Below are 25,173 nucleotides of genomic sequence, written 5' to 3'. Positions count from 1 at the left end.
TCGCGCTACACAATGCGAGCTTTTCAGTTTGTTATCCAACTATCGTCAACCTGTTATTTGTGTTAAGCTCCTTTTCAAGCACCAACATTTTTAAAACAATGGGCATCTTCCGTAAAATTACACTTGGAAGCATGAAAACATGATTTATGAATAAAAGCTTTCTTGTGTGTAAAAATTATGCATAAAAGATGCCATGCCCGCATTTTGCTGCATTTACATTGTGATGAACAAGAACGGAGCTTTGTTAGTATATATTAGACATACAGTGTCCGAGTTTTCAAAAAAAATTACACACAAAATGACTAGTGAAATGACGAGACGTTTAGTGTAGCTATACTTTATTGAAACTAAATATGGCGGGCGTTGAGTTTTCTTTCAGTACGTCACAAATTACGTGTATCAGGGGCTACGTTCCTACTAAGTGCTGACATAGACTACTGGCGCCCACTTTGCCTTCTCCTTTTTTGTCTTTTCTCCTTGAGGAAGATCTGTGAAATGAAATGTGCCATAGTAGTTTTTTATATAATAATGAGAATAATGGCATAAGTCACGGTATATTAAGTAAGACAACCTGAAGCTATAGTGCAGCGTTCGTAAGTTGGGTGTTTTTCAATTAGATAATGGACAAATTTAGTTAGGTGCCCACAGCAGCTCAGCTTACGCAGCCTGCTCGCCCTTTTCTTTGGCAGGCTGCATCGGCAGAGCTGTTGTGGATGCCCAACTAAATCGGTCTGTAGTGCACCGTCTTCTGCATAATCAGAACTGTGTTCGTCAATATTATTTTCATTGACTAGAACTAACGCCATAGAAATTCTGCGGGAATAAATAAACATGAGAAGCCATCGAACGGGGAAAGTCACAGGACTCAAAGATTCGAGGAGTGTTTTAAAGAGCCATGCGGTTTTTTTGATGAATAAATGAACTAATTAAAAAAATTTCCTAACTTACAACATCGGCAGTCGCAGTATGCCTTGTGGTCCCAACAAGCAATAACAAAGGGCCTTGTGCAATGACTTAGCCATGCTCTTTGACAATGTTCATACCTTACGGCGGAAAAATTGGTAAAAAAGCACATAAAAAACGAGACAAGACGCTGCATTCAAGAGTACCTGTGCTGCGACAAGAAAACACGCGGATACTCCACTGCCGTTAAATATTGCTGGCGGCTAGATTTTCAACTCGATAAAATCAAGAACAGGTACAAATCAGTGTGGCCTCAGTATATTGTGCTAGGGAATGGCATCTAAAGAAAGCCATAAGGTCATTTCTTTTAGTAAATGCGCCTTTACACCAGCTTAGTTCACCTAGAGATTCCGCTCCTATTTACAAAGAAGCTGTGGAGGCCCGCTAAAATACCTTTAAGAGATCAGTAGCAAGCGAATCAGTGGAAATACTACGTAATGCAACAATAATGACTCTACATGACGTGGCAAGCAAAAACTAACCCTAAATATACAATATTTTTATAAAGCTAGTAAAAAATTGCGGTGTACGCATGTGTGGGTTGTAAAAATATTCAGGCAGCTTCAGTATTTCAACTTTGCGAAGACTAGTTAAACAGCACAGTTGAAGGCATCACATACTTACACGAAGTTTCTTTCTCTTGTTAGTTGGTTAGTCGCGTACCGTCAGGTCCTAATATATGAAATGCGTTGTATAGCCTGATTTTATGTCATTTATGTTGCAACTTGTGACATCATCATCACAGTAACAGGTTGCTTAAGTCGACATGATACCTAAAGGCTAACATATTCAGCGACGGCACACAAATTTTCATCACCGCAACTTAACAGAACAGAAGGTTTTATTGTGCTAAATGAAGAAGAATACATGTGCATGATATACAGAAAGAGGTCCCATAGTCAGAGACTGCAGGGGGACCTCTTGTACAATGTAGAATTGAGAATGATTGTGATGCACATAGCAGGAGGACAGAGCTACAGTAAAATGCAATTGAAACAAATAAAGTAAGAATATACCCTTGTAATCTCACAGAAACAATTTAAAAGCAAGAATAACGCACTAACTTCAATGACAAGTGATTACAGAACGCAACTCACAATGAACAGGAATCAATTAAGAAACAGCAAAACAGGCTAGTTAGTTGACATGATATGGTTTTTCAACTTCGATTTAATTACCTGCAGGGAACGGCATACTTTAATGTCGGAAAGTAAACTATTCCAAAAAGAAATTCCGGAAAAGTGAATGGTTTGTTTGCCATAATTGGTGCGAACTTTTGGCAGTAGAAAGCTATTGTTAAAGACAAATCTTGTGACATTGTTATTTGAGAGAATGGTAGTAAAGTGTGGAAGTTGGTTATTTATAGTTCTATACATGTTAATACCAAGGTTATATTTAACTAGCTCAGATACAATTAATATATTGTTTTCATAAAGTAGTGACTTAGCGTTAGAGAGATATGGGCTTGACGTGAGAATTCTTATCGCTTGGTTTTCAATTGTCTGAACTGAAGTAAGATGAGTGGTGTATGTGTTACACCATGAAGTAATACAGTAAGAAATGTGCGAATGAACAAAAGAAAAATACAGTGACATAAGTATTGATGGATTGAAATAAAGAGGAGATTTAATCAGTAGTCGAATGCCATATGTCATTTTTTCCCTAACATATGCAACATGTCGGTGGTATTTCAAGTTACTGTCGAGTTCAATGCCTAGGAATCTACAGCAGTCGCTCACATGGATATAATTGCGCGCAATTATAACAGGAGGAATAGAAGGTAAGGGTTTTTGTGGTGAAGAGAAGACAACAAATTTTGTCTTAGACGTGTTAATTTCTAACATGTTATTACTGCACCAGCGAACGAGTTGTGCCAGATCAAAGTTTAGTTTTCCAGTTAAGGATGTAATGCTGCTATCGGAGTTAAAAATTGTGGTGTCGTCGGCGTATAATATACAACTGGATGAAGAAAGGCATTTGGGCAAATCGTTAATATAGAGTAAAAACAAAAGGGGCCCCAGAATGGACCCATGGGGTACACCAATATTAGTTAATTTGGTTGACGAATATGCATTGGAAATTACCACCTTCTGTGTGCTGTTGCAGAGATAGCTACGCAATAATAGTAATGTTGGGCCAGTTATACCAAATGCTTCAAGTTTATTGAAAAGAATGTGATGATTGATCGAATCAAAAGCTTTAGTTAGGTCGATGAAAATGCTGCCCGCATAGTAACCGTTGTCAATAGCCTTTTTTAAATGGTCAGTAAGTGAGATTAGCGCAAGGTCACTGGAGTAGCCGGAACGAAGCCAAATTGACAAGGCGAAAGTATATTAAATTTGTTCAGGTAATTTGTGAGACGTGTACAGATCAGTTTTTCAGTTACATTGCTCAAGAAGGGTAAGATGCAAATGGGGCGGTAGTTATTCAATAACGAAGCATCTCCTTTTTCATGTACGGGGATTATTTTACCCTGCTTCAGTTCATGCGGGAAAACACCTGTTCTAAACATTAAGTTCACAATTGAAGAGAATACATTTGATATAAGGTGAGCTACCATTTTTATATGGGAGGGGTGAATGCCGTCAAGGCAAGCACTCGTCATTTTTAGGGTACCTATAACGCTGATTATTTCATCTGGAGTTGTGGGAAACAGAAAGAACGAATGGGGTAGGCGATCTAAGGCCATTTCATAAATAAAGGTAGGGTGTGCTCGTCGTTAAAGAAGAAGTTTGCAAACTGATCGGCGATGTCAGCTGGGTCACTATAAGTGACATCATTATGGAGAACTGTAGCTATTTTATCCGAACGTGGGTTCCCATTTAAAAAGGAATTAATGATGTCCCATTTTTTTGTCGTACTATTTCCGGCCTCAGTTATTTTTTGCGCATAATATTTTCTTTTAGTTTCTTTTAGCTGGGTGTTTATTAAGTTACAAAATTTTTTATAGCGAGCAATCAAATTCGCGTTAAACGGTTGCCTTTTAGTTTTTTTGCAGAGGTTGTCACGTTTGCGCATGTCTGTTAGTAATCCCCTCGTCAGCCAGGGATTTGCTGGTGATGCGATTATTTTTTTGCATTTTTGCTTATCTGTACAAGATTGAACATGCGATAGGAGCAAAGATGAAAAAAGGGTGAAAGCTTCTTGTGCATCAGCTTTAATATAAACTTCAGACCAGTTAGTGTTAGCAACGGTATCAATAAATTTCTGCTTGTCCAATATATCACGAATAAAGGAAGGTGAATCACGTTTTTCAGTGGAATCGAAACGCAGAAACATGGGATAGTGGTCAGTAATATTTTTTCTAGCACTCCAGCGTCTGGTACCGTGAGTAGATTTGAAAATGCATAATCAATGAGGGACCCATTGCTATTGCTGTTTGGTCTAGTTGGAAGACTGATTAAAGATTCATACCCGAAGCTATTTAGTGCAGCTAGATAGTTGATTGAGTTAGGTGACGAATCATCTAGTAAATTAATGTTGATGTCACCCATGATAATAGCATTTTTATTTTGAAGGGAAATAACATTTAGGGAGCGTTGCAAGTTTGTGCAAAATTCAGTAACTGGAGAAGACGGTGAGCGGTATATACAGCCTAATATTAATCTTTTGTTATCTATATTAAGAAAAGTATGCTCAAACTCAAGCCAGACCAATTCACAGTAGATCGTGTTTAATTCGAGATCAAACCTTCGTTTACAGGAAGCGTTAGAAGATACGTATGTGGCTGCGCCACCATGATTGCTAGATAACCTGTGACTGCAATATGGCGTGTAGGAAGGGAAACCGAACAGATTTCTATCGTCTTCTGATAACCAAGTTTCTGTAACAGCAATTACTGAGAAAGGGTTGGTAAACGTGGAAAGAAGACTTTGAAATTCATCAACATGTTTGCGTAGGCTTCTGGCATTAAGATGAATAGAAGAGCGGGAGTTACTCCCTAAAAACGAGTTTAGTTGCACAGGTGACAGAAGAGCCGACGAGGAAGGCATGGCTGGCGCATGCGCATTATGTACAATGGGGGCCAATTAGTTTATTTTATTCAGATCAGCCTCATCGCGTATCCTGTATACTTTACTGTCGGTTGTCTTGCGAGCTTTGATTTGGCAGTTTGTTGTCCACAAAAACATCCATTTTTTCTCTTTCTTTAGAGCCATAGCCTTAGAAAAGAGAGCCTTGTTCACAGGGGTCAAATGCTCATTTACATACACCGGATTGTCAGGTGTCTGTGTTATGTTGATGTCCCTCAGGCAGTCTTGTCTGGCTTTGCTTATGAATTCAGTCTTCTTATCCCTTGAACAAAATCGCGCAAGAAGGTTTTTGTTGCATTCCTTTGCTGTAGGAACACGGTGAACGACGTCAAGGTCAGATGGTGACACCGGGCATCCGATCTTTTCACCCACCGTTTGCAAGATCGCGACACAGTCCTCCCCTTGTGTGCACGGTACACCTCTGATCTCGACGTTGTTGAGCCGTGAATATTGTTCTATTTCAGCTAGTTTCTTAGACATCATGCGGTTTTCAGACTTCAGTGATTTGTTTTCGGCCATCAAGGCAGCGTTGTCTCGCCTTAATTCCTCAACAATTTTTTCCGTGAATTTTGCGCTAGCAACAAGGTCATCAACTTCTTTCTTCATTTGCACCGCATCGAAACCAGAATGATGCAGCTTTAACAAAATCCTTGCGAACACCGACTCCACCAAAGCCTCGGTTTTCAGCTTCTCCTCGAGTTCATCTAATCTCTTTGCCAGTTCAGCCTTCTTCGGCATTTTGTACACAATTAGAAGACACTCAGACAAGCTCAAAATGCGAACAATGGCAGCTGCGACAGCAAATGAGAAACGAAAGAATCGCAAATGGCGTGAAAACCAACCTGCAGTAAATTATACGGTAATTTCGGTCAGTTGCTCAGTGCGCTGCCGCTGCTGCCAATGACATCCCGTCGACAGTGCCGGACCTTTATAGCGTTGCTTGACGATTACAGTGCCGCCCAGGGGTGATATCAACGAAAACGCAGCCGTAGGTAGAGCTGCGCAGTCTCCGAAGGTGCCACGCGCAAGGTAGTCCGTGGCAGCAATCAGGGCGTCCGGCGATGAAGCAGCACCTCGGGAAGCAAGCTTGGACGATCGGGCATCGGCCGAAGTAACTGCAGTAAATTATACGGTAATCTAGGTCAGTTGCTCAGTGCGCTGCCGCTGCTGCCAATGACATCCCGTCGACAGTGCCGGTCCTTTATAGTGTTGCTTGATGATTCCAGTGCCGCCCAGTGGTGATATCACCGAAAAAGCAGCCGTAGGTAGAGCTGCGCAGTCTCCGAAGGCGCCACGAGCAAGGTAGTCCGTGTCAGCAATCAGGGCGTCCGGCGATGAAGCAGCACCTCGGGAAGCAAGCTTGGACGATCGGGCATCGGCCGAAATAACTGCAGTAAATTATACGGTAATCTCGGTCTGTTGCTCAGTGCGCTGCCGCTGCTGCCAATGACATCCCGTCGACAGTGCCGGTCCTTTATAGCGTTGCTTGACGATTCCAGTGCCGCCCAGTGGTGATATCACCGAAAAAGCAGCCGTAGGTAGAGCTGCGCAGTCTCCGAAGGCGCCACGCGCAAGGTAGTCCGTGGCAGCAATCAGGGCGTCCGGCGATGAAGCAGCACCTCGGGAAGCAAGCTTGGACGATCGGGCATCGGCCGAAGTAACTGCAGTAAATTATACGGTAATCTAGGTCAGTTGCTCAGTGCGCTGCCGCTGCTGCCAATGACATCCCGTCGACAGTGCCGGTCCTTTATAGCGTTGCTTGATGATTCCAGTGCCGCCCAGTGGTGATGTCACCGAAAAGCAGCCGTAGGTAGAGCTGCACAGTCTCCGAAGGCGCCACGAGCAAGGTAGTCCGTGGCAGCAATCAGGGCGTCCGGCGATGAAGCAGCACCTCGGGAAGCAAGCTTGGACGATCGGGCATCGGCCGAAGTAACTGCAGTAAATTATACGGTAATCTCGGTCAGTTGCTCAGTGCGCTGCCGCTGCTGCCAATAAGATCTTGCGATGCCCCTAGGGCGTGAGATCCGAATAATCATGCCTCTATGATTACGCTAAAGGATTGTAATACCATTATGTCAGACATTTTTACTCACTTAACTATAGTATTTGAGAACAATTGAATGCGTTAACACAAATTTTGTGAAGGAAAAATGTTTCAGTGAAAAAAAAAGAGTGAAATTGCGGACATTCTCTGCATTTGTTGTGCACGTGAAAAGCTTAAAAGTCATAAAAATGCTTACAGCACGCGAAACGCAGCTGTGTCCTTGATTCAAAGCAACTGGGTCTTCTCACACCTGTGCACTGGGATTGTCGCATACGGCAAGTGAAGTTGCCTGAGATATGAAAAAGAACCGTGAAATGTAAGTGGACAGCGGATGCGAGTGCGCTTTGCTGAGTTAAAAATTTATTTGAAGCACACAGGGCAATCTAGGCTTTTCGCGAAATTTTGGTTTGGCAAACATACTTTGCAACATAAAAAGATTTCCGATTTGTACTACGACACTACTGCTTCTTCTCTAATATTCCGTCCTTGTTGTCCTGAGAAACGACATATTTTAACAATTCCAACTAATATAAAAACGTAAGCAACTTTTTAACACAAATACTACACTTGTGGAAAATTGAATTTCTTTCACGACCTTCACAGTGATTGGCTTGAAAGTAAACGTTTTCACAATGCTTTGAAATGAATTCTGAAGCTATTCATCCAAAGAGGTATTCGCTACACTTGAGGTGACGAAACTATCATTTCAACGAAAGTATCATTAATACGATATGACTTACTTGCCTGGACTTATGGCTGTAACAATCACAAGTGTCATGATAAATATAAAAAGACATTTTCGATCCATCGCTGAAAAATAGAGAAAAACACTTTGTTTTATTTTTATGGGATGAGAACTTTATTGAGAATTTCGCTACTGTGAAAAAGAAGAAAATGGTTACAGTTTTTTCCTTCGCTTAATTCGTAGAGTTTTTTCGCCCGAGCGAAACTATGTGATTTTGTAAAATGAGAGGGCTTCCTTTATTTCACAAATAGTGTAAAAACTAACCGGTAGGTTGCATCACCGCATGAAGTTACAATGGGGCGATAAAGTGAAAGCCACGACATATACGGTACAGCATGAGGCTATCGAGCGTGAAGCAGCACAACCAACTGAATTCTAGTTTCCATTAGTTACATCGGGAATAATTTCTGTTTATAACGAGAGTCATCACCCCTATTGGCACAAAGCTTGATGATGTCTATACGCCTGAACGTGCAGGAAATGATTGAAATAAAAAGATGCTCCTTGTGTCTATTACTGTTTAGCGAATTTCGTGCGCAGGTAGCGTGACACTCTTCAACTCAACTGTTAACAACTAGTTAATAAGAAGTTAATGTGTCGTCAGAGTACGATGACATGTTCATTATTTTGAGAATGTTGTAGCGAATAACGGGGTCAGGAAAAGAAATTTGTTTTTTTGAGGGGCCTATACAGAGAGAACACGTGGTCTTACACGAATGACGAATCGCTCTTTGATGCGCTGAATTAGCCACAGACCTATTTTGCTTTGACCTGGATGGCGTTCTATGAAGAGCTAGGTTGGTAGCTCATACTAATTTAATTGTTCTTGGAATAAATCATCGGATATGCTGGAATCCATGCATGTACAGTAATGTCACGGGGATGTGGATAGCACATACTCTGTCCACAGGAGCACTGGACCACAACATAGTACAAATCACGTCTCAATATGGTCAATTTTGTAAAATTTGTGATTTTTTCCTCGTAAAGTTTGACAATTTTAGTGGTCAAATAGTATTTTTTCTTGTTAAGTAAGTATTCGTTGTTCAGATATTCATACAAAGTGCAGTATTGCAATGGAAAAAATACGACCATAGTATATTTTGACTGAATTCTCGGAGGCGCATGAGGCACGAAAATCGCATTAATGTTACTGAGCTTCAAACGCTTTACACAAGCACCTTTATTTTACATGCAAACTAAATTTGGTACAAAAAGAAATAGGGGTACCTTTAAAATAAATGTTTCCCCAATCAACACCCAGACGACATTCTAGGAAGCTCAGAAAGCGCTGACGTGAGCAAGTATTTTTTTCTGTCCTAAATATTCTAGCAATTTACTCTTCTCAATGCCGTAAATCAGCACAATTTTTTTCTAATACATTTGATGCGGTTACCGAAATTGCTGGGACGTTTGTAATGAAATGACACAATACAAAGTGACACTAAAGGTATGTACAAATGAACGCACAGACACATGTTACACAGCCGCATATGTTTTACATAACCAGTGCCTGCGTTTGAACCCGGCTCAAACTATACTTCATATTTATTGTTGTGCAGAGGGTCACCAAAGCTTTGTACGGAAAGTCTTGTTTTCTAGGCCAGCATCTGATGAACTGTAAACGTGTGAGTTTCACCTGAATAACAGTAATAATACTCTGGTAGAGTATAAGATAGGCTTACTGATATCAACTTTATGTGCCCGCATTCTCAGTGTAGGGAAAAACACGATGCTCTAAAGACAATAGGTATGAACTTTCAGCCTTTCCATAGAATTATACTCACGCAAAAGCGTCAAGTTTGTGATGAACGCCTTCCTCAACCTTGGGCTGTCGGCGCACGTGAACAAAGTGTAATGTTCAGAGCTATCGTTTTTTTCAACTACAATTTAATGTCATAGAAAGTCTCACTTTCCAACATTTCCCTGCATAGCTTCAATGATATCGGAAGTCTCTCGACGTGTTTGTATATATAAACTACATTTTAAAAAGAGGTCTTTATAATACCGTTAGTAACCGCAATTGCAGTGGCTTTAGTTTGAAGCAAAATGTATCTATAGGCCTCCCTCTGCCGTTGTATTTATTCACCGATTGCAGAAACGTACAGCACCAGGTAGCAATAACTTCGGCAAGTCAGGTGAATCATCTTTTACACTGATTCCTTAGCTGTTTCGACAAGAGTTCCTTGCAAATGCAAAGAAATATTATAAGATCAATTCATCATTCTCTTATTCTAAAGAAAAATGAGTTTATACTTGCTGTCAAAATAACACGCCTAGCTCACTCCGCGCGAGCTGCCACAAAACTTTTATATTGAAAAGGCGAGAATGAACATACTTCTTGCTGCAAACTTAGAATACAAGTGCGAATACAATGGTGACTTGGTGGCTTGTGACTTCGCTTTTATGTGGACATATAAAATATTCGATGGCGCCACCCTATTGTTAAATCACAGCTTAATAAGTGAGCCCAAAATACAAATAAAAGTGGAATTTCGAAAGCGCACAAGATATGCGTAGTTTCAATGCTACCTGTGAGGCAGATACAAGCCAGAATTGGACGTACAGCAGAAATGAAAATATTAATGCACGTCGTACAACAGATAGGGTATTGGGTGCTGACACTCTTTTAGGACGCGACTCATGACGTAGTCTACCTTAATAAAATATGACAGAGTGAGAGAGAGAGAGAGAGAAATTATTGTTTTCTACCACTTTTCACTTTCTTATGGGCACAAAATATGGTATAAAAAGTATTCTTGGGGAGTTGAAATTTATTTAGTATGACAAGCCCTGCTAATGTGGGACATTTAAAAAAAGATTATATTTAAGCTAATGAGCATAGAAGAAGGCGCCATCATTGAAAAAAAAAACAGAGAACGAGATAAAGAGAGGAGAGAAAGTGATCAGCCTGGTTAGTCACCTGGCTTGATATTCGATGTGTGGGTTTGCATGCGATAAGTACGTCTTTAAAAGGGTGACAGGATTGGAAGCACTCTTTGCCTCTACTTACTCTGTCCCCCTTTTTTCATCGTGGACGCACTGTTAAAGACTTTTTTAGGTCCTTACCAGATCGCCCGAGCTTCAGTTTCTACCGGCCAGTCATGTACGCATAAGTTAGGCAGAAGGTTGTTCTAAGGCCTTGCAATATCAGCTAGGCCAGTGGCACTGTCGCGGCACAGTGTGCTGGGCGGTTCCACAACTCGGGCCGAAAATGAAAATTGAAGTCTGAACCACGTTACAAGTGTCGTGCTACCCGCACAGAATGTCTTTCGCACAAATAAAGAGGATTTGCACACACAATTGGTAGTAAGTCTTTCGCAGCAGTGCATGCATGGCCTACTGCCCCGGCGTTTAGTTAAATTTCACACTTGAGATATTTTAGGTGACGTCATGTCTCGTTTACTGACATGATTTGGCCGCAAAGTAAGCAAGTACCAACTAGGCCAACAATCAGTATTGTCATGTCTTGTATTGGTAATACACTTATGCTTGAACTTGTTTGTTTAAGCTTCGCGTCATAGGAAAGTGGCTGCCTTTTTTAGGCAGGGCACTGTACTGATAACTTTTCATGGCGTTACAACTTAGGAAGACAAGGCTTTTTGCCAATGCGAGTGTGTGTTTCACCATCTGTGTGCTTCCCATTTGTGTGATTACGCTTTTGGTGTCCACTGTAGGTTGAATGTGTGATATCAGCAGAGAAGAAAACAGCACGTACTTCTTTATTTCGAGATCCTTTTTTTGGATTGTTATTCGCACTAACAAAGGAAATGATTTCTTGCGTCCAGACTCTACAGGGCACAGCTGTGTATATCATATGAAGGTTGAGTAGCTCGAATATTCACAATTTGCAGCAGTTCTTTTCTTATAAGCATCTGTTCTGCCACATTTACTTTGAACAATGTTTGTTGGCTTCGAAATATCACAGACTGTGCACGAAATAATCCGGAAACTACTGCAGTTGCCCAATTCATTTGTGCTTGAGAAACATTGCTTTGTGCTAGATCGGCCGTCCATCATACCAGTAAACAATAATGCGTCTCTCACAATCACAAGGTGGTTTTGGGATGCTAAACCGCACATATAAATCATCAATATTGATAACTTCAGAGCCGTCGTTATCTGATGCACTGCATGACTGATGCTTACTGTGTCTTCGTTCTTGTTTCTTGTGCCGAAATTCTCATTCAAAACTTCGTTTAAAAGAAAGAAAACTCTTCCAGTGGAGAATTCTCTTTCTTTCAACCCTTGCAGTCAACAACGTGTGGCATTATGCTATCTTTGGTGCGCTGGAGGATTCAGACGTTGTAATCCGATTGTGTGTATAGATTGTGGGCTACCTTAGCCGTCCTACTGGTTATGCGTAGACAAGCGGAGGAGATAGCGATCGTTTTATTATGGTCCGCGAGTCTCTCCAAGAGGGTGTTCTCAGTCTGACCCTTTCCAACATCACGCTCATTAGACTTGCTGCTGAACTTCCTGACATGGCGAAGGTTAGTACATATGTGGACGACATCGCAAGTGAACGTCTGGAGCTCCACGCCCCCCAAACGTGCCATCACAGCAAAATACCTACAACGTCAGGGTCTCGCACTGTCAACTGAAAAAACGTGCAATGCTTGCAAGGTATCCGACAAAGTATTGACAAAGCACCCGACAATCGTGAATGGAAGAAAGATTCCGGCTGTAGTGCAACACAAATTCCTTAATATGATCGTCGACGGGAATTTAGCGCGGTCAAAACGTCGTGGCATGGAAGTTAAAGCTACGGAGGTTTGTCGACGTTCTTCGAGTCGTGCCAGGAACAAGAGAATACTAGTCGTAGGCAGCTCCCCTACAAATGTAACAAACATTTTCGTAAGATACGGTACAGCATGCATGTGCTCAGAAGTATGAGTCATAGTTGTGTGAGCACACTAGAAAGCATCCAAGCGCAACGGTTGCGCCCGTGGTTGGGCCTACCACGTTGCTCAAGAACCAATGGAAACTTGGGATTATTATTATTATATAAATTTAGGAAACGGTGACGCTTTTGTAAAGCACTGGCTACTCCTTTTCACGCTTGTTGAAAGTACAGGAATCAAAAAAGAATATTTACAAAGAAAAGAAGAGCTGGGCAGGTCCATTCACACAATAACAGGAACAACATAACATAAAGTCTCCTTAGATAACACAGCAGTCGTCATAAGATTTAGTAGCTTATCCTATCAATATACACGATCTGTGAGAGCTTCTTCGAGTCCAACCTGGCCTGTTGACCAAATACAGGCAACATCCTCTATCAGTGCTCCCTGCCACCCACCCAGACTCTTAGTTGTTCAAGAGCAATATTCGGGTACGAGAACGTTACCCCAACAAGTTTCTCTTTCCCACATGTTCCTGTGATACCTACGTGGGTCCTGCATAGATCAGGTCTCAGAATTAGACAAATAGGATTACACAGAAGTCCCTTGTATCACCAATCTGCCTAAAGCAAGTTACCCTTCTGCACATTCCTGAAATGTACGGCGCTCCAGCACACGTTTACACTGACAGATATCATGACCACATCCACTTTTGCGGGGCTTCTTGCAGTTCGGGAGGCAATACGGTTCATTTCCGCAGAGCTCACTCATAGATAACTATACTCTGTGATGCAAAAGCTGCTCTTCAAAGTAATGATTGAGTGATGAAGCAAGGCCCCTATTACTTTATCGATAGAAGTGTATGGCAAGAGGGTATACCAGACACGTAGGTTGCACTGGTGCACCTAAAGGGCAGTTGGAGTGAGAAACAACACAAAAACCTGGCTTCGTGAGAACATTCTAAAAGAATAATTAACTTCCTTTTTTTCAAGTGAGTTCTGCCTTGCCGCGTATATGTCTGTATTTAAAGACGCACATGAGCTTTAGTCCCATTGTGGAGGTTTTACGTCCCAAAACCCCAATATGGCTAAGACAGACGCCGTTGAAGAAGGCTTCGCGAATTTCAATCACTTGGGGTTCTGTAACGTGGACCTAAATATAAGAATACAGTCCTCTGACCGTTCGCCACTCTGGAAGCGCTATCGCCGAGGCCAGGATTCAGTCCCACGACTGGCAGGCCAGCAGTCAAGCACCACCAAGAAGCAAGGAATATTGCCACCGAACTATACTATGAGGGGTTTCTCATAAAAGTTCTTCAAATATGTTTATACTCAGCTAGGAAAGTCGTGGGAGCAAAATGAAAATGCGCGTGTGTCTTCACACAGATCCGTAATTAAGGCACGTTGGTATACTCACCGGAAATATTAACACGTGCTTTTAACAGTGGAGATGGTTACGCTTGGCGAAAATTCCGGGATCGTCCACACAAAACTGGGTGGGTATGCGCCGAAAAAAAGCGGGTACCGGCCAAGCAGCTTCTCGCTCATCATAGCGATGAGTCGTATAGTAATGCGAAGTGATGGGAAGGGGAAGTGAGGCTTAGAAGGAATGGTGTAGGTATCGGGAGCAAGAAAGGAAGGGAGAGGGTAAAGCGTATGTAGCGTTATTGTGTACGGCATACGGCTGCACAGTGAGAGCAGACAAGGGAACGGAATGGTCAAGATGATAAAACAAAGCACAGCCGTGTATATTAACGTGTAGCAAGTAGGCGAGGAAAAACACTGAGCGGAATCAGGGGGATAAGGGGAGATGGGTAAGGCATAGCAAAGTCTTGTATAATATCAATAGCAAAGGGTGGCAAAGTGTAATGAGGGTGACGAGGAGAGAAAAGAGAAGGGGAAGGCCACCAGCAGCATTGTTTCCTCAGTCTTCACTCCACAAGTGTGTAGCTGCCCTAATGTAATGTAAGTTATAACAAGGAGGGGTGAACACTCTGGAGCACTGTCATGCGCTAGCGAGCAGCGATAATTGATGCATGTGTGTCACATTGTGTGCTCCGAACACGTATACAATATTTATTACATTTTTTACTGCAGTGAATGCCAAAAATTGGGCAACTGTAGCCAACACTAGCCTCTTTCAGCCTGACAGAAAGTAACCCAGATCAGTTGGTGCTAGGCAGGACAAGCCAAAGTTAAACAACAATAACAATGCGAGCATGCACTGCTCAAGCTTGACAACTAGCATTTGCAAGCAATAGCAGTCAGTTCGCCAGCATTACTCAGCACTCAGTCACCTCTTAAGTCTACACTAGTGAGCACAAGCCATCAATCAGACAACAATAGCCAGAGCTAGTCAATAATAAGAAATACTAGGTCTCATTAGCATAAACAAGTCCACATTTAGCCACACAGCGTTGGCTTAAAGCGAGTAATAAAAATGAGAATGGGGGTGCAACGACCAAAAACAACTACACGCTTATTCCAGACGCAGTAGTGGAGCTCTGCCTGAATTTAGACCCTCTGAGGTTCTTGCGCGAGCTCCTAAATAAGGTTAATAAGTACGGCGGATACCATAACACGTATGCGTATAAAACGCTACTATAGCAAGCTGCCAACGGAAGTCCATAGGTTACTTATGTTGTGTCTAATTCAATTGTGCATATTTTGAGCGAGCAGGAACGGTGTTTGTCATGGCATGTATGTGCAGATGAGGTCAAGACGTAATAAGGCCAACGATTGAGCGGAACATCTTTTGTAGTGTTTAGTCGATACGCATCTATTATCAGATAATGGGCAAATCAATTAAACAATTATCCGTCTGTGGTGACAGAACCCACAAAGTTCACTTCATGCCAAGGTAGCGAGCTCCGTGAACATTTGACGAGCCCGCAAGGACGGTGGTATTCAATACACCCGAAATGCGAATTAAGAGAAAACCCTTATAAACGTCATATATGTTCTTTCTGATATAGTTAAGACTTCTATAACGACAAATACTGTACAGGCAGAGTTTAGGGTGTAGTGCAGCACAAAAGTATGTAAAAAGAAGTAGTTGACTCGAAAGAGGCACACTCGTAACGAAGGTTTATTTTGCGTTCCTTTCACACATAAAGAAAATGTGGCAGTGCTATAGGTATCATGTGGATACCTTGCTGCCACATTTTCAAACACGATAAAAACAAATAAAACCGCCTACCCCTCTGATTGTCGATATAGTGACTTCAGAAGTAAACAGGTCAACAGATAGTTTACTTATGCATCTGCTACCCAACTTATTGATGACATACGCCTCAAACATTTCCCTCTCCTGTTTCCTTCTAAATACCTTGTTAGTACTCGCGTCTTCTCAAAATCCTGCGGTGAAATACCAAATAGCTTGCAAAGACGCCCTTGTTCAGCTGTAAAAGGTCGGCAATATCAAGATGAAGGTATGGTCACTAAGCCCTTTGGCGTCCCGCGTGGCGTCTGCATCGGTTATTCCTCTGGGCAGGACTGCGTGAGTGGTTTCCTGGCAAGCGGGATGGAACGTCTGGAAAACAAAGTGGAAAACGTTATAAATAGTTTCATTTAGGCCAAGAAAATGTTCGCAACTGCTTTAATGAAACTAGCTCAGCTTGCACCAAGTCGCACAAAGCTGGGTCAACGCAGAGCTGGTGGACCATTAGCTGGTCCTGGCTTGGTTACGCTTTTACCCTCTCACTTCTCTCTTTCCCACTTCTTGATGTATACTACATATAAAAAAAGAGAGACATCACCCGATATCGGGCCAGCTGTAGCATTCTGTACCTCGTCTTCCTCTGCCAAAGGAGAATTCTGTACCTCGTGGGAGCCAAAGGGGAATCCACATGTACATTCACACAGGTCCGCAACTGTGGAATGTTGGTATATTCACCGTAAATATTAACACATGCGCTTTTAATAGTAGAAATGGTTACGCTGGTCGGAAATTCCAGGATCGTCCTTACAAAACTGGGTGTATATGCGCCACGGAAAGCCATGGAGCTTCTTGCACCTGGTCTTTCTTGGTCGCACTAGCCTAGAAAGCACGCCTAGGCCAGAGTACCAATGTCAGTCTTCGTCATCACATATACTATACCACACTATGCATGGTTATTCTTGCCGTCTTTTTCGCTGTCTTTTCTGTGTCTGCGTGCGTCTTTTCATTTCTTTCCCCTTGTGCCTTTTTGATTCTGTCGTTCTTTTTCGCTCTTCCTTCCCTTTCTCTGTTATATTTTTCTTTTTCCTTTCAACGTGTTCCTCTCTGTAGTAATTCTCCATCTTTCCATATATTAGGTTCTCTCTATAGTAACACTCTATCTTTCCATATTTTATTCCCTTTGTTTTCTCTTTCTTTTCATTTCTCTCTCTTTCTTTATGTCCAGTTATTACAGACGATAGGCTTTCTTCGGACAATTCAACGCAACAATTTTGCAGCGTCAATCTGCTTGCTAGTGTCTGTCTAACAATTCAGCCACCAAGCGAAAGTTCAAGCCCTTCTTCAGAGCCCACCTATTTTGATCTGATGGCTGCGTTCGTGGTTGTGAACATTGTCGGTTAAAAAGAAAACGTTTCGATATTTAAGGCGCAACATCAATACGTAAATACTGGGCAGTGTGTTTTTTATTTATAAAATGCGTAATACGTAATTCTAAAAAAGGAAGGGTTTATTATACTGCGCTGACAATGTGACGCTATGAACGAAAAAGCGAGTGTTGCCTACACTTCGATAACAAATTCAAGGGCCTTAACTAAAATGGTCTTGTGCTGCCACCTAGCAGCGCCTCTTTGTTGTAAATGAACTTTCATTTCTTCACAATACCGCAAGATGGTGCCGTATCTCACTTCCAGAAAGTGGCTATTGTTTTTCGACGTCATTTGCAGCGAAGCACGCAGGTACGTGGCTTATCTAATTTTTCCTCCTTTTCACACTTACATCTCTTCTCTCACCTCAACTTCCGTTTGCCATCTCCAAATACTGCAACCTATACGAGGCTACACAATGACCTATCTGAATAGCCAGCAATAAATATAAAAGTGTTTATGTACAGCGAAGCGATTATGACGCTCGCCTTCGCATGCTGAGGACGCAGGTTCGAATCTCACCTGGGCAAACGTATTTTGCGCTAAGGATTCCTTCTTTTCGCATTCTTTTTTGTCTTTATTTATTTTTTTATCTTTGTCTGTTCTCGGTCTTTCGTCCTACGGAGTTATTATCGCACCCCGGACAAATAGGCGCACTGTCTTGGCTCAGAAGTAGAAGAGGAAAAGGAGGAAGGATATCAAAAAGAGGATGCACCAAGTGCATGCCGGCTCATAATGATGATATTCTTCTATCAATGACGCACTTCAAATGTCGACCATAAGAGCTCCGCTGTAAAATGGTGGAACAGGCAACAAATCTTCATATGCAGGTAGATAAAATATCTTCTTATGTATGCGTAAAGTTTACGGTTGTCTCGGGGAAGTTTTACGTTTTTCATTTTGATGTTTCTCTCATGTGGCCGTTATGAGTGATTTCGGATCTCCAACTTTGTTTTGTATGGTCGTATCGTACGAGGCAGTGATGATATGAGCTGGCGTAGATATTTCGTTCCATAAAATAACATCACCGCAGAACAGTCACAACTATTGTCATCAATAATTGATTGTTTTTCCAAATAAAGTTTAGTTATGAGTCAGCGTCTGATTTTGCTTCTCGCTCTCTTTGTTTTTGTCTCCTGGACGCTGCTTCAGCTGAAGATGAAGCAAGTATGTATGTTATGAATAAGTGCATTTGCGAGACAGGTGCCTAAACTTAGGTTTTCTATGGTGTAGTTCTGTGTTTGCACTGTTATTGGCAACATTTTAGTATGTTCGAGTCATTCTGCAACTGTTCGCTGTCTTAATATGTATTCACTTCGTGAGAAATGTACGTAGTAGTCTGCGAAAAGATGCATTTATGATAAAATTCCGCAAGGTATGCATTTCATTTAACAGTAGCACGGATACTGCTGAAATTTGGAGGAGGATCGAGGTGGTTATCTTTTATAAAAATGTTGTGCTCTCACGCTAGAGAAATACACTTCGCGTGCAAAAGCTTTTCGCGTATGGCGTCCATGTGAGGCTTAGAATCCAAGCCGCGCTTTGCAAAGCGATCCTGTCTCTGAACTCTTAGGACTATCTTGGCTTCAGAAAGTGGTTGGTAACATGGCGGCTTGACAGACAAGGTAACTGAGCATCAAAGACGCGATCCAAGAGGTTGTTAAAACATTAGAGTTGGCTCAAACTTAACTTCCTAAGACCACAATATGATCGTAAGAGATGCCTTTCTAAGAGGGCTGCTGAATTTCGACCGCACGAAGGCCTTTAACGCCCGTCGAAATGTGAGTACGTGCATGTCAGGTGGTATTTTCGCCTCCATCTAAAATGCTGCCACCGTGGTTGGAGTTTGATTCCATTAGCTCCTGGTTGGTAGTCGGACACAACTACCACTAGAAAACCTTGGCTGGTACAGTTGCTTAGAAAATTTAGACTTTTCAGAATCTCGGTAAAACCAAGAGAAATGTTCGAGTCGGGAATGACTGAAAAGAGGAAGTAAGAATAAAGGTCTTTTGGGAATTCGAAAAACCGTCTTTTGCATGATATGAATCAGGACGAAACCCATATTGGCTAGATCAAAACGAAGTTTTTTCTTTGAAAAACAGGATTGTTAGTCCTAATACGAATACCGTCAGCACCATGTGTGCTATTTACCTTGCAATGGTCTTAACTATTATGTGAAATATTATGCAGGAATGCAAAATCCGCTGATTTAGATATATGTAATGGATTTGTACTGATACGAAAAGATATTTATAGTAGCTTCAGGTCTTTTCTGTAACAAGCGAACTCACCAAGTGATAATCCATGCAAGTTTTTTTCTAATTCACAAGTTTCGGCTGCTTCCTGCATTTACCGTGTTAACTTGCCTTTTTTTTGCGGCATTTCCTTGGAACGTGCGGCAGTTTATGCTGACGCTGTTATACAATGCAACACAAGGTGCACAATACCTTTGCTACAGGGCAATGATACTGTGCCCCTTTAGGAATTCTCAATTCAGCACCTATGTCTGTAGCCAGCACACACCTCGTCACACATAAGCAGAATCGAGTAAACAAGTATTTCTGACATATAAAGATTTTTTTTCAACATCCATGAGCCCTAAATTGTTTATCCTACTCTATCTAGATTTCGAAAACTGATACTGGCACTCACTTTCTGGGTAGCGCCAAATGACAGAAGCGCGACAGGCACGAAATCATGCGTAAAGGCCGTTTCACATGACACAAAACGTAGCGATTTTCAGGCTGCGAGTTAGCTCGCAGCGAAAAAATTAGCAGTTCGCTCTCGCTACGATGATCAGCGGCGAGCTTCCAAAAGTCGGAAATTTTCACTCTGATCGCAGCGGCAGCAGCGATTTCTGTTCAGGATCCGTCGAAATATGGCCGGGCCGGCAAAGCTGTGAAAATATTGTGTACGTGTCTGTTTTGTTAATGGTTCCTGTTGCGCATTTTAAAGTGTACTTAAATTGGAAAGTGTTCCTAAATGACGGAACAAGTGCTCTTCGTTACCGTTCATAGAAACTTAATGACATTATAACGCACAGATTGTTACATATCTGAAAAATTCTACAGTGTCTGTCGCAACGAACGGCGGCGAGTAATATTGGCCGCCACTTCAGTCGCAGAGCGAAAATCGTGGACCGTTTGCGGTACATTTGAAACGAAACCACCATTAGCGGCGGTTGCGAACAGGGCGAGTGGAGCGAACGCAACACTTTTTTTTTCCGCGGCAATCGCGGCATGTGAAACAGCCTTAGATGTCGAAAACGTTCGCGGTCTGGACAGACAGCTTGGTTGCGAAAGCTGCGACACATTATACCGCATAAAACAGGTGACGGCCACCAGCACAACGATAGAAGGCGAAACACTTACAAGTAAGCAAGAATTGTTTCTCATTACGTATATTCTGTGAAGTTTCCTAGCTACACCCTGTACATTTTGCCTTGGATCTCGACCTTTGGTAAATGCAGACCATGAGCCTAAAATGTCGCAGCTGAGGCAATTGAATTCATGATGCGGAACAATCACACCATATTTGGAAACAGTAGTTGGATGTATTGCCAAGCAACCGGACCCATTTCCTTTACCTGAGTGCTGGGTAGCAAACTAGATGCCAATCTGGTTGACCCCATTCCTTCCTTCTTCCTCGTCTTTCTTTTTATGTTTGGGCTTTTTATCCGAGCAATGTAGAAAATGATATTGATTGATATGTGGGGTTTAACGTCCCAAAACCACCATATGATTATGAGAGACGCCGTAGTGGAGGGCTCCGAAAATTTCGACCACCTGGGGTTTTCTAACGTGCACCCAAATCGAAGCACACGGGCCTACAACATTTCCGCCTCCATCGGAAACGCAGCCGCCGCAGCTGGGATTTGATCCCTGACCTGCGGTTCAGCAGCCGAGTACCTTAGCCACTAGACCACCGCGGCGGGACATGTAGAAAATGATAGGCGAACTAGCAGGTTCTAGGAAAAACGACATATTCTGTAAGAGAATGTGCGCTAACTTATGAGAAGTTTTTTTATGCGCTTAAAGAAAATTCCGAGTCTGTTGCTTACAGAAATATGCGATAATATTATGAATCCTCAATATATTCATTCACTCCTTATAATTGATTTGGTTATACTTAAGTTAGAGTGCATTATAAACACCTGCTTTGGTGGCTCGGTGCCTATGCTTCTCAGGTACTAAGTGCGTCGTCAAAGTAATAAAACATTGTAGTTGTTGCTGCCATTTCGAAAAAGCAAGCTATAAAAACACCGGTCTAACTCAATTTCGCCGCCCATCAAACAACACAAGGTGGGCAGGTTTGGCACCATAACTTCCCAATTTTTTGCATTTTTATTCAGAACGATAGACTTTATTCGCGTCACACAGGCGTCACGCTTATTTTTTTTTTTGAGGTAAGAGTGTCGGTAGAATTAGCACTTACCACAGCGACAGTCACAGTACGTTGGCCTCTGAACAACAATAAAAGTGGTGAAACCTGCGCATTCATTACACCACTCTAATTCACATGGTATTCCTTTGGGCGCTGAAAGATGCAACAAGTTAACTAAAATTTGTTTCCATGTAATCAAAATAAAGCGCTGTTTTAAGAACAAAGTTGTTTCAGGTGTGGGTAACATGTGCTTTGTCGAAAATTATTTTCATCATCATGAACCTGCATGTGCTGCCTTCAATATTTCACAGTAGATCTCCTAAGGCCCAAACAACGAAACGTTCCTTTCCTTTGACCGCGTCCTCTCCTTACGTGAGGCTTCCTTACAACCAAGTACCGACGGAGGAAGCAAGCGTACTCTGAAAGCTCCCTCAACCCGTCGAGGCGGAAATGTTGTAGGCCCGTGTGCTCAGATTTGGGTGCACGTTAAAGAACCCCAGGTGGTCTAAATTTCCGGAGCCCTCCACTGCGGCGTCTCTCATAATCATATAGTGGTTTTGGGACGTTAAACCCCACATATCAATCAATCCCTCAACCCGTCCTCGCGGGAGGAATGGTTGCCGCGCTCCTGCGTTCGAGATTATCGAATATAAGCTTTGCTCACAAGCGTTTATTCTGTAAAAAAAAGTTGGGTCACCACATCACTTCCAAATTGAAGTGTTAATATAGAGACGCGTGTACGCTTTCTTCAAACTACGATTACTGAATGTGAAAAGCCACCGTAGTTGAGCGCAAAACGTGGTGCATTCTAGCAACACTGAAACGTTCGCCTCTTAAAACGCTGTTATGGTGTGGCAGCTTGGGCTAGTTGGGGCATACTGTTATGGTGCCTGGCACCGTGCACGCACGCTCGCCGCTCGTGTCTCCCCGCAGGGGTGGGGTGGGAGGGTTGCCTCGAAAACGAAAACATCACGTGGGCTAGCTGTGAGGCGAAGCGCTCGTTCAGGGCAAGGAGCAGACCTAAAAGCGCACGAAGGTAGCGCCAAAGCAACCTTAAGCTGAGGAAGCGCCAAGGAAGCTTTCACCGAGGGCTCCTCAGTGAGGAAGCTTTCAGAGTGACATAAGGCGGCCTCACAAAAATGAAGGCTTCCTCACTGAGGAAAGGAACGTTTCGTTGTTTGGCCCTTCAGCTATCTGTAGTTTTCCAGTCCGCCATGAGAGACATCACAGGTGGCTTTGCGCCACAGCAGTTGACCTGATGATTTGGGGCACAGGCTTTGGGCAAGCACCACTCGCAAGTGTCAAATGAAAACGGACGCATGAAAGAGGGAGAGAGGGAGAAAGAAAGAGTGAAAGAAAAAACAAAGAAAGACCAGAAAATAGGGAAAGGGAGGAAGAAAAACGTTGAAAGAAAGAGGTAGCGAATAGTAGAGTGGATTAAAAGGAATAGAAATAATAACTGAAAAAAATACACACAGAGACAAACGACAAAAAACAAAAGGGGAAATAAAGTCAGGCAAAAGAAATAAATATACAAAGAGTGAGCAAGACAGATAGACACAGTGAGAAAGAAAATAACCAAAGAAAGCATTATGAACAAGTGATACAAGCAACAGACACAGAAAGAGAGAGGGAGAGCGAAAAAAAGATGGTGAAAAACAAATTAAGGCCGCTCAACTTCACTCTTCCTTGAGGAAAGGCACTACTAGTGCGAGGCGAGCATAGTTTCAGAAATTGCTCTGCCAATAAGGAGTGCAGAATGTTTACGATAGAGCAGTTTAATTTGGCTTTTGAACTTTGTAAAGCAGATGGTGCTGTTTATGTGCGTAATCCACTTGAAAAGCACGGTGTCCGCGCCATTTGTTCGGAAAGTGATTTATAATTATTTGGCCAAAAAAATATACTGGTTGTTGCTTCTGTAAGTCGCATACAACGGACGGTTCAAACTGACATTACGCTCTGCTTTGTTCGCGTATGCAAGAGATGCAAGAGAAGCGTCGGTGCCAGTTGTACGAAATTGGAGGGCATTCGTAGAGCGACTTAAGGGTCTAGATTCGTTAATAACATGCACTTAAGACACTAAAAAAAATACCCAATAGTTTGTCACCAAAAAAACCTGTCTATGAAAAGAACAAATTATTGTTTTCGAAATTCCCCCGAATGCCATGGATAGCATCTCTTTAAGAAAATACAACCCTCTTAGTTGGTCGGCATGGTATCGCAGAATTTTTTCCCTTCCTCTCCTCAATTACAGTAACAATAAAGAAGCTGTGAAACGAAAATGAAGCTATCCGGTTGTAACATTTACTGCTTGAACATAATTAGGGCATGCCAATTCCTAAATATGTCGGTGTAATATCCACGCTATGGACAATAACGCTCGTTCGAAATACAAGAACATTCACGATCTTGAAACATCACCGCCAGTCGCTATGGGCACCGGCGAATCGGCATCATCTTTAGACATTTTCAATCTTCAACGTAAGGTGAACGTTCACTTGCTTTAACGTACTAAATTGATAAGGAAGCTAGGAAGTAAAAAAAAATATGGACCATCTCTCCATACATAACCATGATGGGATGCGAAGCAGCAGTGGTGCCCACGCCATGACCCGGCTGAAATCGGCGTCGACGCAGGTGCCAGAAGAATGGTCTGAAGCAAAACTTGGAGCGTTTACTTGAGTAAGCGTTTTTTAGAAACGCAATGACACGAGAGGCGGGTTGGGTTTGGTGCGAGTTTCATCGCAGATAAACAAGCCGAAAGCGTGTTTCCACTTGACGAGTGATTGAGCATTGCTTGCGGCGGAGAAGGTGAAGGGAGAGAGAAGTGTGTTGCGAGTGGGTGGAGGAGCAACACCACCTATGTGTGTTCAGAGGAGCAGGTAGCTGCTGCGGATGAGGAAGAGAGTGACGTCAACGCGCAGCTGCGACTTGACCTACTTGGCATCGTTCCTACAACTGCCACGGGTGAACAGGGTGCGGCGCGTTGGCACGGAGACATGAATGGACAGTGTTCCACAGGCTAGTCAAATAGCTGATTCACATCTAGTACAATATTAAAACAATTTTGTAGTTCGTAGCAGTCCCCAAGGTTCAAAAACCGACTGCCTTCTAACCTCGGTGGAGGAGTTTGAATGGTGTCTGAACAGCGCCTGCACCACTCTTGGCAGTTTCCAATAAATGGCGCGCTCTTCTGGACCCTCTTTGGTCCAAGGTGATACTTGCGGGTGTACACAGTGAAGGGTCGTTTTCTAATTTACGTGTAATTATCTTCGTATTGCCATGATCGTACAGCAATCTAATGATCTTCAAGTGCGTTAGTGTCAGACGGTCGGCACCATTTGTGCGCCTGGCGCCTTCATGAAACCGCAGTAGAAATGTTTGATGCTCGGAACCTCAGACAACTATGGCTCCTCAAGGTTCGTGTTCTGTCTGCAATGGAGACTTGATTCGCTAACTTAATATTACGTATATTGTAAAACACGAGTTGCGGAAACGAAGTTGTGCTTTTCTAAATATGGAATAAACACGGACATTGAAACGATTCGAGGTTTAGTAATGGATGGATGGCCATGCAAGA

General features: G+C 42.5%; 2 long non-coding RNA genes across 2 annotated transcripts in view; both read right to left on the bottom strand.

The window, feature by feature from the left end:
- Positions 1-321: 321 nt before the first annotated feature.
- LOC119169390 (uncharacterized) lies at positions 322-9,809 on the bottom strand. The gene is made up of 4 exons (XR_012889101.1): positions 9,571-9,809; positions 7,779-7,848; positions 7,235-7,327; positions 322-488 (listed from the first exon to the last, which is right to left on the bottom strand). It is a non-coding gene; the product is annotated as an uncharacterized LOC119169390 (long non-coding RNA).
- Positions 9,810-15,791: 5,982 nt separating this feature from the next.
- Positions 15,792-25,173, bottom strand: part of LOC142786636 (uncharacterized) — a 39,476-nt gene continuing 30,094 nt past the window's right edge. The window contains exons 4-5 of the long non-coding RNA XR_012889100.1: positions 21,645-21,746; positions 15,792-16,158 (exon numbers count right to left, since the gene is read on the bottom strand). This is a non-coding gene — a long non-coding RNA (uncharacterized LOC142786636). The remainder of the gene's footprint in view (positions 16,159-21,644; positions 21,747-25,173) is intronic.

The sequence above is a fragment of the Rhipicephalus microplus genome, chromosome 2 (genome assembly GCF_043290135.1).
Source record: "Rhipicephalus microplus isolate Deutch F79 chromosome 2, USDA_Rmic, whole genome shotgun sequence".
In the NCBI taxonomy this organism is placed as follows: Eukaryota; Metazoa; Arthropoda; class Arachnida; order Ixodida; family Ixodidae; genus Rhipicephalus; species Rhipicephalus microplus.
Note: the sequence above shows the minus strand (reverse complement) of the source record. Positions and strands in the feature narration are given on the sequence as shown.